Source organism: Tenrec ecaudatus, chromosome 16 (genome assembly GCF_050624435.1).
Source record: "Tenrec ecaudatus isolate mTenEca1 chromosome 16, mTenEca1.hap1, whole genome shotgun sequence".
NCBI lineage: Eukaryota > Metazoa > Chordata > Mammalia > Afrosoricida > Tenrecidae > Tenrec > Tenrec ecaudatus.
This window is the reverse complement of record NC_134545.1, coordinates 67,089,875-67,101,342: the sequence shown is the minus strand read 5'-3', so window position 1 is coordinate 67,101,342 and position 11,468 is coordinate 67,089,875. Positions and strand designations below refer to the sequence as shown.

General features: G+C 34.9%; 1 pseudogene; it reads right to left on the bottom strand.

The window, feature by feature from the left end:
* Window positions 1-444: 444 nt before the first annotated feature.
* The window catches only part of LOC142428620 (cytoplasmic dynein 1 light intermediate chain 1 pseudogene), a 62,800-nt pseudogene continuing 51,776 nt past the window's right edge, over window positions 445-11,468 (bottom strand).

Sequence of the window (11,468 nt, the reverse complement as noted above, 5' to 3'; positions counted from 1 at the left end):
TTTGGAAGCAGCTCAACTTGTCACCTACTGTGATACCAGGGCTGCTCTTATGGATAATAGCTTCTTCTTGTACATAAAACTACTTCCAATTGTTTAATTGGTTTACTTTTTATAAGACATAAAATGGAAAAACTCTTCCATTTTAAATCTCTAAGTGAATCAATCCACACTTTTACCATTACTCAAAATAACTGTTTAAACTTATGTTGCTAATTTGAAATTAAAAAAAAATTATCTCATATTTTATCATTAGATTTGGTTGATACCTGCTTTTAAGTCCTCATAAGAATTTGAATTACATATTGAAGAACAATGAATAATCATTTCAGAGTTGTGAGTAGAATTCAAGAGTGAAGTATGACTGAGTTCAAAGTATAGTATGACTATTATATGGAAATGGTCCATGGTGGGCAGGACACTTTAACTTGTGGCTCCAGCTTCATGTTTGGATCAATTTTTTTTTTTTGAGCCAGCAGGGATAGGTGACACGCTGGCAACATTAGATGACACGGATCGATTTGGTGTTCGAGGGGAGCCTCCTGGGACTCTTGGTGAGGCATCCACGGGTCTTCCAGGTGCAGTTGCTGGTTGTTTTGCTAATAGGGACTGTAGCTTCATAAGAAACACTTGGTCATCTTCAGCTATGATTTCTTTCTCATGCACAAACTTTCAGACAGGTGGCTTAGTTATGATGTCTTCAAAATTATCTTCTGCTTTCAGTGTCTGAAAATTTTCATGTAATATTCCTATTTTCTTATCATTATCCCAACCTGCTGGAATAAATACTGCATTTTTTCCACAACAACAGCAGGAATCTTATACGGAAATCCATAGAGTTTCTGAATGATATATTTATATACTAAATCTATATTTTTGTTTTCTTTTACTGAAGTGTAAATAAGTGCTGCAGCATACTGTAAACAAAATTTCCAGATATGTGACTGAATAAAATCAAAATGCTCATCTCTGTAGCCATGTTCCTTCTCCAATACACTGATGGCATCACACTTTGTGCAAACTACTAGTACTGGAATGCCCAAGTTGTGTGTCAGCGTATCCACACCCAGAAGTAAAACCACACTGTCATCTTTGTCCTCCTGTGATGCAGTATTTCTTCTCTGAGGAGAAGCCGGGAAATCTTCTCCTGGCTCTACATATTCTTGTCAGAGAGCTGACACTGCAACAGCCTTCGCTAAAGGAAAGTCGGTGGTGACATGGATCAGCATGATTGAGCAGGGAGTCAAAAGAAATATCGATTTCTTGAGAATATTGCTTTGTTTCTATATTGATTGTATCTTCTAAGTGTCAGCACTGATCTCGGACCACCAAACAAGTTTCCAAAGGTTCCCATTATGCTACTTTATGACTTCTGTCTGTTAAGTTGTGAAGTTCCAATGCTCTCTTTCTACTGTTTAAACGCAAATAATAAAAGACCTTGACAACTATCAATGATATTAGATTACCAGGAAGTAATTTCAAAATCTATTTTCATACCTTATCAACTAGCACAAATTGCTAAGCCATTTCTGGAAAAGATAATTTTTTTCTCATGCAAATAGCTTTCTTGTAAAATTGATAAACATCTTCCGTACTCTTTATCTTAACATTTGTCTTTTGCCAATTAAATAAAAAATGACTGTCTGCCTCCTGATACTTTTGCTTTTCCCTATAATGGTTATTTGGGATGCATTAGCTATTCTACATTGTATTTGTTGATGCTCTTCAAATGTTACTTCTCACAATGCATCTCTTACTGCTTGTAACAATGAAACCAAGGAGACACCATCCAATACCAACACAAAGATACTATGAAATAGTTCCTTGATATACATTTGAATAAATATGCAAATTCAAATGTAGAGAAAACAAAGAAAATAAGATTAGTGTTTCACCTTCCCATCATTGTTTTAAGCAAGAAAGAACACACTAGAAAGAAAAAGGGAGGAAGATGTAAGCATCTTCAAAAGGTATCTACAAATATTTAAAGTATTAAGGAAATTGGACCATTTCATTCTTGACAGTGAAATTGCAATAACTATATCAATGCTTTTCCCCTTTCTAGATTCAGAATTAAAACACATTCTATATATGTAGATATATATATAATACATATCTATCTCACCTCATGTTCTCTGTGGCCTTTTGACCCACATCTAAGGCACCCCCACTCTATTGTATGCAGAAACCACATTCATCTAATTGTCCATGGTCCCCACAGAGGCCATTTTCTACTACTGACCAAACAATTCAGAGCTATCAGATGAAAATTAAAGTTGAGTACCACGAATAAAAAATAATTTGTCGGAAACACATATATACACATACTTATATATAGGCCTCTATCTACACTTGAACATGTAAAAACAGATGTCTTTACTTGAATAATCTGAGCATTATTAACAAGTACCCTGAGGCATCAGGGAAGGACTATTGGGTACTTAAAATACCTCAATTTCCAAATTTGTTTTTCATAGATACCTTTTTCTGAAAATTAAAATCAAATAAAATTGCATCTGAAATATAAAATGAAGAGCACAAAAGAGAGAAACACATCAGGAATAGTAATCATGACATCAGGAGCCCTTGTGCCACAGTTAGGGTAAATGCTAACAGTCATCTGTTGGAGCCCTCTTGTCACTCTCTAGGAAGCAGACATGGCCATTTGCTCCCTGGAAGGTTAGTCTTGGAAACCCTATGGGAGAGCTCCCCTCCGCAGTAGAGAGCATCCTATGTCTGATGAGTCAGAACTGATTTGATGGCAGTGAGTTTCTTTTCCTGACTTTTTTTGGAAGAAAATGTCAGAGAAAGTGAATATAGGAAATGAGAAAAATACAAAAAAGTTCAATAATCTAGAATTCCCTGAGGTAAGTAGTCTTTTATTCATAAAAAGATGAAGACTAGATTTTGATAAAACTAGCAAGTACTAGTTTTACTGCAGAGTGTGGGATCATACTAAAGGACTTTCAATGATAGTCTGCCTTTCCTTTCAGCTTATGAAAAACAAATATTATAATTACAGGAGAATAATTTGGGTGCAAGCCCTTCAGTTGAAAACGATCGTCTCCGTCTTCCTGTAAAGATAGCGGCACAATCATGGAGCACCCAGCCAGTAACCACGTTGTGAACAGTTTGAAGCCACCAGCTGTCCCTGGGAAGAAAAGCCCGTATAATCTGCTCCTAAAGTAGACAACCTAAAATCCTGGAAGCACAGTAGTAATCGGCTATACGGCGCATACTATGCATCGATATTTGCGTGATAAGACACAACACTTAATAAGGGTGGATATTGACCTGAATTAAACTTAATTGAATTTCACTAAATTACTCTTTACTCATCAAGAACAAATGAAGTAAATGAAGTATTGCAAACAGACTTATTTTTCCCCCAAGTATGAGTATCTGTATGACACTTTTATGTTCCTTGTTATTCTAGGGTACTTCAAGGCAATTTAAGTCTACCTTGACAGAAGATTACGAGATCCTGCAGCTATAGTTAGGTGCCGCTGAGTTAGTACTGACTCACAGAGACCAGATACACAACAAAACAGTGCTGCATCACACTCACAACTATTCTGATGCTTGAGCCGTTCCATGAAGCCACTGTGTCCATCCATCTTGTTGAAAATCTTCCTCTTTGTTGCTGCCCAGCAACTTTACCGAGCATATTGTACTTCTCTAGGAACTTGTCTCTCGGGGCTTGTCCAAAGCAGTCTTACCATCCTTGTTTCTAAGGAGCATTCTGGCTGTACTTCAGAGACAGATGTGTTTGCTCTTCTGGAAGCCCATGGTTCTTTTCATAGTGTAGCAAACCAACATGTAACTGATAATGGTAACTGACCAATTCAAGGTTTACGTCTACCCAGAGGTGGCTCAGAAGAAAGGCCAGGCAGTCTACACCTGAAAGGCAAACACCATGACAACCTTAAGGCATACAGCTCTACCCTGACACCTGGGGTGGGTTGTGGGGTGCACTATGAGTTGGAAGCAATTTATCTTGCTTCCTTTTGAGTAGATAATGACTTAAATCTAACCAAATTGCCTCCTGGCTTAGTTTCCTAATAGACACATAAAACACCACCATAACAAAATAGACTCCTGCCTTTCTTCCCTAATACTGTCACAAACAAGTGCCATAAAAACCAAACACAACGAACGATTGTCTCATGTATTGGAGGTTACATAGCCAAGGGGAGACCCAGCTTTGCTGATTCTTTGGGGGAGCCTCCCCTAGTTTCGGGTGTCCACCAGCAGTTGGAGTTTTTTGTATCGTTTCTGCTTCCGTTGTCTAGCTGTCCCATGGGTACGCCTCTGTATGTAATTTGCTGTTTGGCTGGCACCATCAGGTAAGCATAGGCTGCTGACTTCAAAGTTCATGTTCAAGTCCACCCGCCCCATTGACAGAAAGAGGCGGCGAGCTGCCCAAGGAGATTCACAGCTTTGGAAGCCCTCTATGAGTTACTGGGTGGTAGAGTCCACTGAGGGCCATGGTGTGTTTGGTTTTGGTTTGATTTTGAGTGATTAAACTTAGACCTCATTAATATAACAAAAGGAAAACTTCTTCTACACATGAGCACATCAAGATTTACAGGAGCTCGGCCTTTAATCCAGATACTGGAGAACAAAATTCAACCGGAAATTCCTACCAAAAAATCTTTCTGTAGTCTTCCAAAATTATGCCTCTAATTAAAACATGAAGTTCTTATTTATACCCCGTCTCTTCATGTGGATGCAGCCCTGTGGTGTCATGGGATAAGTGTACACCGGCCCAGCACAAGGTCAGCAGAGGAAACGCTCAGCCTCCCTTCCCTAGGAGAAAGATGAGCCTTCAACTCCTGTAGAGCTATATTCTCAGAAACCCTTCGTGATAGTTCGAGTATGTTCCATCGGGAGTCAGAGACCACACCTCCATGCAGTGAGCGAGTGGGAACTCTTCATGGGTGAATTCTCTGTGCATGACACTTAATTTTTCTATTTTAGATTGACTTCAGAAGAAGTTGGAAAATGTAACTATCCTACAATTTCATCCTTCAGAGTTTATTACTGAACTGGTGCGCCTTTTATCTATGAATTTTATTCCTACTAATCTTGTAAGTGGGTTATAAACTGGGTCATACAATACCTATATGAATGTTATTGTTTAGCAAACCAAGACCACAATTTTTTTTTAAAAAAGACTTCTTTAGGAATTCTCAATTCATCCTCCTTTTTTCAATATTCATTTAAGCAAAATTTGTTCTAGAAAACCCTCCCTTTTGTCTCATCAAACCAAATCATCTCAAGTCTTTGAATTACTTCTGCTTAGCTTCTCATTCAAATACAAAGTGCATGTCTCTTTGAGAGACTCATGCATCCTCTTGCTTTCTTCCCAGCTCATTTCACACGGGCAACTGCTCGCAGAGCTCTGCCACTTCTGTTCACCTTCCAGGAAATCATGTTCTCACGTTCAGAAAAACGGACGAGGCTTCTCTCTTCCGTGGTTTCTTCTTTCCCAAGGCAGTTTCCATCAGATAAACATCTTGACACATTCTTGACTGTTCAGCCCCATTTCTCCTTCCAAATTTCCTAGTGTTTTGTAAACATTGTGATAAATAAAGAAGGGTTGTGGCTCCTTTGAACATTCTTGAGGTATATACTCTGCTCATTCGCCTCCAAAGGCTTTGCATAACTATGCTTCCTCTTATTGTTGAGAAGAGAAACTAAAAATTACAATTTTAATGGCTCAAATTTAGGGAAGAGGTGACAATCTAAGATTTGAAGGCAATTATTTGAGGCAATTGGGAAGAGTATGTATTGGTCATGCAGTAACAAATAATCTGGTTCAAGACAATAAATTTTGAAACCACAAAAAAACTGAACCTAAAACTGATAGTGTTAATTTGGGAATATTCCATAAAATGGGTGTATTGTACTTTAGTTTATCCACTCATTTCTGAAAGATAAGGAATTGATTTCAATTTTGACTGATTATTGGGGTAAATATAAAGATAAATAGTTTTACGTGAACAAATATTTAAATTTCTCTACATTAGGTGATGTTTAAAATTGGAATTATTGAATCACAAATATAGCAATAATATGGCTATAATTTTCTCCCAAATGATCTAAGATTCAATAGGATCTCAATGATAATCTCAACAAGTTTTTTTCTTTTTAGGAATCAATAAATTAATTCTGTAATTATGGAAATTCAAAAGACTTACAGATAAACAAAATGCTACTCTAAATGAAGAAATAATGTAGACTCTAAGTAGCTCGTTGTTTTTCAGTAATGGTGCTTAGAGAAAGGGAAATGAACGGCTCCTCAGCAAATGACCCTGCAGGTACATGGACTGGGGCAGGGAGTGACTTTGGGAGTGAGCATCCATGCATAATTCACACCACATGCACAAATTAATTCAGAGTGCCTCTGGGTGTACATAAAAGTTAATGTATCATGGTTCTAAAAGAAAACATAGGAGCATTTCCCCCTTCTAGTTAGGCAAATATTTTTTAAAAAAAACACAAATAAAAACATTAAGCTAAAACCAAAAAAACATGATAAATTGTACTATTAGGGTGATGAGCCATACTAGCTTGTCTAAGACTGTCCCAATTTTAACACTGAAAATCCTATATACAAGGTAATTCTTCAGTCCTATGGAAATCCATAAAGATAGCTATTACAGTCTAGCAGTGCTAAAAATGGTGAAATAAAGGGGGAAATTAGAAGAACAAAACCCATAAATTAATAATAAATTACTTGTGAAATTAAACACATGATTGCTATATTACAAGGCAATTCTACTTCTAGGTATGTGTGTCTGTGTGCACACACAAAACTTTTACAATAAAAATTAAAAGACATTTTACCCAGAGAAGGCAAATATTAAACATAATGCAAATGTTCTAAAATTAAGAATGAATAAGTACATTTGTGGGATATCTTTAATATGCTGCTCAGAATAACAAATATTTGATTCACACAAAAATATAGTATGTTTTATAGCTCATATGAAAATAATTTCTATTTATTAATGAGAAAACAACTAGACTAGCAGAAATTTACAGCAACCTAATTTGAGGTTGCAAACATATTTTTATTTCAAACTAATATTTAACAAATAAATAACATCTAAGAGAGTAATTCATATCTGTTTCATAATATTTGATAAAAAGACAATACTTGGTGGTGTTAGGATAAATCCATGTATACAGCTATCTTTTTTTACTTTTATTTACCACTAATTGTAAGGGGACTTTTCAATATTAAAAAAATTAAATTCAATATACCAAATGCTTTTACAACCCCCTCATAAGGAGACTGTTATGAATAAATTATAACTTCAAAGATAGTAAATCATATTCTCATTACTGGTCTCCTATATATCTTTGTGCCTTAGCAAAAATATAAATTTAAAAAGTAAATTTCACATTGTATTTGAAATTTAAAATAAAAAAAATCGGACACAAAATGTGAGTACATTTATTTTACTAACATTATGTCCAAGAAAACAACATCAAATAAAGATCTCTGTGAAATTCAATTTTGGTATATTCCCATAAAACTCAGCAAAGTATTTGGTGAGTCAGAATAAACTCACCTGTCTCAGGTGAGTGTGTGTGTGTTCCCATAGTTTTAATCAAGAATAATAATGGAATTTTTGCCTCATAATTAAAATGGATTTTAGCAGTTGTATGTAATATAATAATTTTTAAATGTCCATGGTATGTAACAATTATTAACTTCATCGACCTCTTCTTTTTGTTCAGAAGAGCACCCCTTAGGTTCTGAACTATTCCCATGGTAACCTCTGGTTTGAATGTGTATTTTTCAAAAAGGAAGGTATTTTTATTTGCATAAAAATACTACACATAACCTTGTTTTGTAACACTCCCTTTATCCTTCTTAAATATAAATTCTCACAATTCTGAATTGCAAGGAAATCTTAAGAGTCAAATGAGAATCAGATCTATGTAAACCACACTCGTGTGTTAGTTTTACTGAATAAGTAACTGCCTCCTCTTGGATCCTCTCAAGAGCAAACTTCTCTTATCTAATTTTATTCTCTTTGATTTTACTTTTCAAATTCAAATTAAAATATTACCTCCAACAATTTTGAACCATCTAAGGCATAAGTAGTAGAGATTGAAACATGCCTCCCACCCTACCACTCAACTAATATTAGGAATTCAGCATATGACTTCCCAACCTTCTTGTTTTCTAATGGTTACTGTGAGATTTTTACATTTTAAATAACTAGAATATAATTACCTGGAGTGTGTGATTATTATTTAAATAGCCACACAGAATTACATGACTAGATATATGTTATTAAAATTGTACATAAGTAATAGACATTTAGATAATTTTATGTCTTTGCTTTAGCAGAAAGAGCAAAATTTTTTAATGGGTTGACCTCTGTGAAAATATAAGGGATTTTGTAGATGAGATTCCAATACATGTTCAATAAATGAATGAATGTATGTCAGAATTATTCTAAAGAGGAGTGCTTTGACTTTTAGTTTAGATTGTTACACTATTGTGAATATTACATAAGTAATTAAAATTAGACACATAACTTAAACACATACATATACAATATTTCCAGTAGTTAAAGTAGTAGCATATCAGGAACATGTATATGCACTCTTTCTTTCCCCTGAAACCCACATTATAAATATATATTTTCCAAATTTTTTTTAATTTAGATGATCACTTTTATATTTAAATGAGTAATTTATAATGTAATATATAACATTATTCTTCTAAAAATAACAACCCAACAGTATGTGTCCATCATTTAATAATATTACTAATATCATATGCAAATAAAATATGGTCAAAATAATTTTAGTTAATAATTAAATATTAGCTGCAGCAGTTCATCTAAAAGGAATTGCCAGAAATCCAATCTAGATTCAGAAGAGCAAATAGAATTAATTAGGTTTATTATTTTTGATGTCAGATGCATCTTGACTGTAACCACCCAATTCCAGAAATATCCTATCTGTTTTATTGATCATGGAAATAAATTCAACTGTGTGGATCAAACAAATTATGCAAAATTGTAAAAAGATGGGATTACAGAATATTTAATTGTGCTCATATGGAATCTGTATGTAGATGAAATGATCATTGTTCAATGGGAATAAGAGGAAAAAACATGGTCTAAAATCATGTAAAATATGCATCTGGGTTGTATCTTTTCACTGTACACTTTCCATTTTCATGTGAGCAAATACCCTAACGAAGTAGAATATGTGAAGAGAACACAGCTTCAGAATTGGAGGAAGATTGAACTTGTGATTTGAGATGACACAATCTTGCTGAAAGTTCAGGAAACTTGGGGTGTTTTGCTGATGAAAATCCAAGGCTACATACAGTCTTTAGTGAGGATTGCACTTAAGGTAATGAGAGCAAACATCACAACTGAGTTATTACGCAACATCATGATAGGAGTAGGACATGTTGAAGTTGTCGAGGATTTCGTTTTACCTGGATCCACAATCCATGCTCTTTCATGCAGCAGTCAAGAGATCAAGTGATGTACTGCACCAGGAAAATCTGCTACTTCTTTTAGAGTATTAAAAATCATATATACCTCTTTGAGGACCAAGGTGAACCTTACCCAAGTGATGCTATTTTTATCTGATCATGATATGTAAAAGTTAAACAATGACAAATAATAATAATAAAAACATTTCAAACCTAAAGACTTGGTGACTTTGAATTTTCATGCCGACCAAGAATAATTAGTTTTCCATGGACTTCTAGAATGACAAATCTGTCTAAGAGCTACAGTCAGAGTGCTCTCAGAAAAGGAGGATAGAGAGACTTTATCTCATATGCTTAAGAAAAGTTATCAGGGAGATCAGTCCTTGAAGAAAGACATCATGCTTGGATCATTTAAAAGAAGCCCCCCAATTAAATGGATTGACATGATGGTTGTAACAATTGTGAAAAAGGCAAAGGATCAGGCAGTATGGCGTTCTGTTGTTCCAGTGTCGCTATTGGTGGGACTGACTTGCCAGTACCAATAGGCATCATGAAAGACGTAGCTAATACCAGTTCACTTCATAATAATAATATATTGAACTACATTTCTAAATCTTCATCAGGTTATATTTGGCACACATTCATTTAATCTTCCTGGAAAATATATATTTTGAAATATGTCATTAAAATATTCCATACCTTATAGCAATGCTATTAAAAAAAAGACTTCTTAGATTTCCTTTTAAAGGTCAAAATGATATTTTTCACTTAATACTTAGTGATATTTGAATGGTAAGTGTGGATGGAAGACTGTTTATAAAAATTCTAATTTTGTAATTTTCTCTCTTTAACACATGTGGCTAATTATCCACAGAAAGCTTTAAGATAGGTGATTGAGATAAAAAATTGTTCCTGGAGGCAACATATCTCAAATCCAATCTCATCTCCAACACTTTCACATGTGCAATACTGGACAAATTATATTTACATTTCCAGACAACAATTACCATACATATATAAAATGAGGAGAAATTGGTACAATGTAGGAAGTATAGTGAGACATATGTTCATAAAAATTGTAAAAAAAATTTCACAGTGGGATCAAACTAATTGATATTGCTGCCATATGTTTCATAAGACAACACAATAAAACTAGGTTTTACATAAATTTCCAATTAAAAATATAGTTGTTTCTTCAATTTACCAAGAATGACTCCAAAAACATAAAATAAACTCCAGATCTTCCGTTTTTATTCATTCTGTGTGTGTTTGCACATGCCACATTTTTTGGTGAATGTTTACTTGCTGCCTACCCCCAGGAGATTCCTCCACATTCCCAATAATATACATGATGATCTCCCTCTCACCCAACTCTACCATACAGCGAATGATTTGTCATATACTCCTAGAGTCTATTAATCACACTAGAAGTCCATTCAAATCAGAAAATATATCAGAAAATTTCTCCATAAGATATAATCCTGTAAACATATGCAAATTTCCCATTAAATACCAAGGCCATTATGGTTCTTCATGAAGAGAGAAGAATCAATGCATTTTAATTCTGGTTCTGGCCAGAATACTGACAATATGATGAACTGCCCAAAGAACAAATAGAATTGTCTTGGAAGCAGTACAGGCAGAATATTCCTTAGAGTGACAATGGTGATGCTATCAGGAAGCAGGGATCATGAGACTCCTCTCACATACTTAGGACATACCAGGAAAAAGAGAATATCATGCTGGGTACAGTCAAAGGGCAGTGAAAACGCAGACTTTTGATGGAGTTTATTGATAGAGTGGCTGCAACAACGGGCTCAAACGCAGGGCAGTGTTTCATTCAACTGCACAGGTCACTATGAATAGGTCAGAGGGGATTTAACAGAGGCTTAATTCATGTGTGGGTCCTGCAAATGGATTTGGGGCTACAAATGTCATCCATAGCCTTCTGCAATGCAGGTGTTCATAATTTAACCTTTGACACCAATCTCCC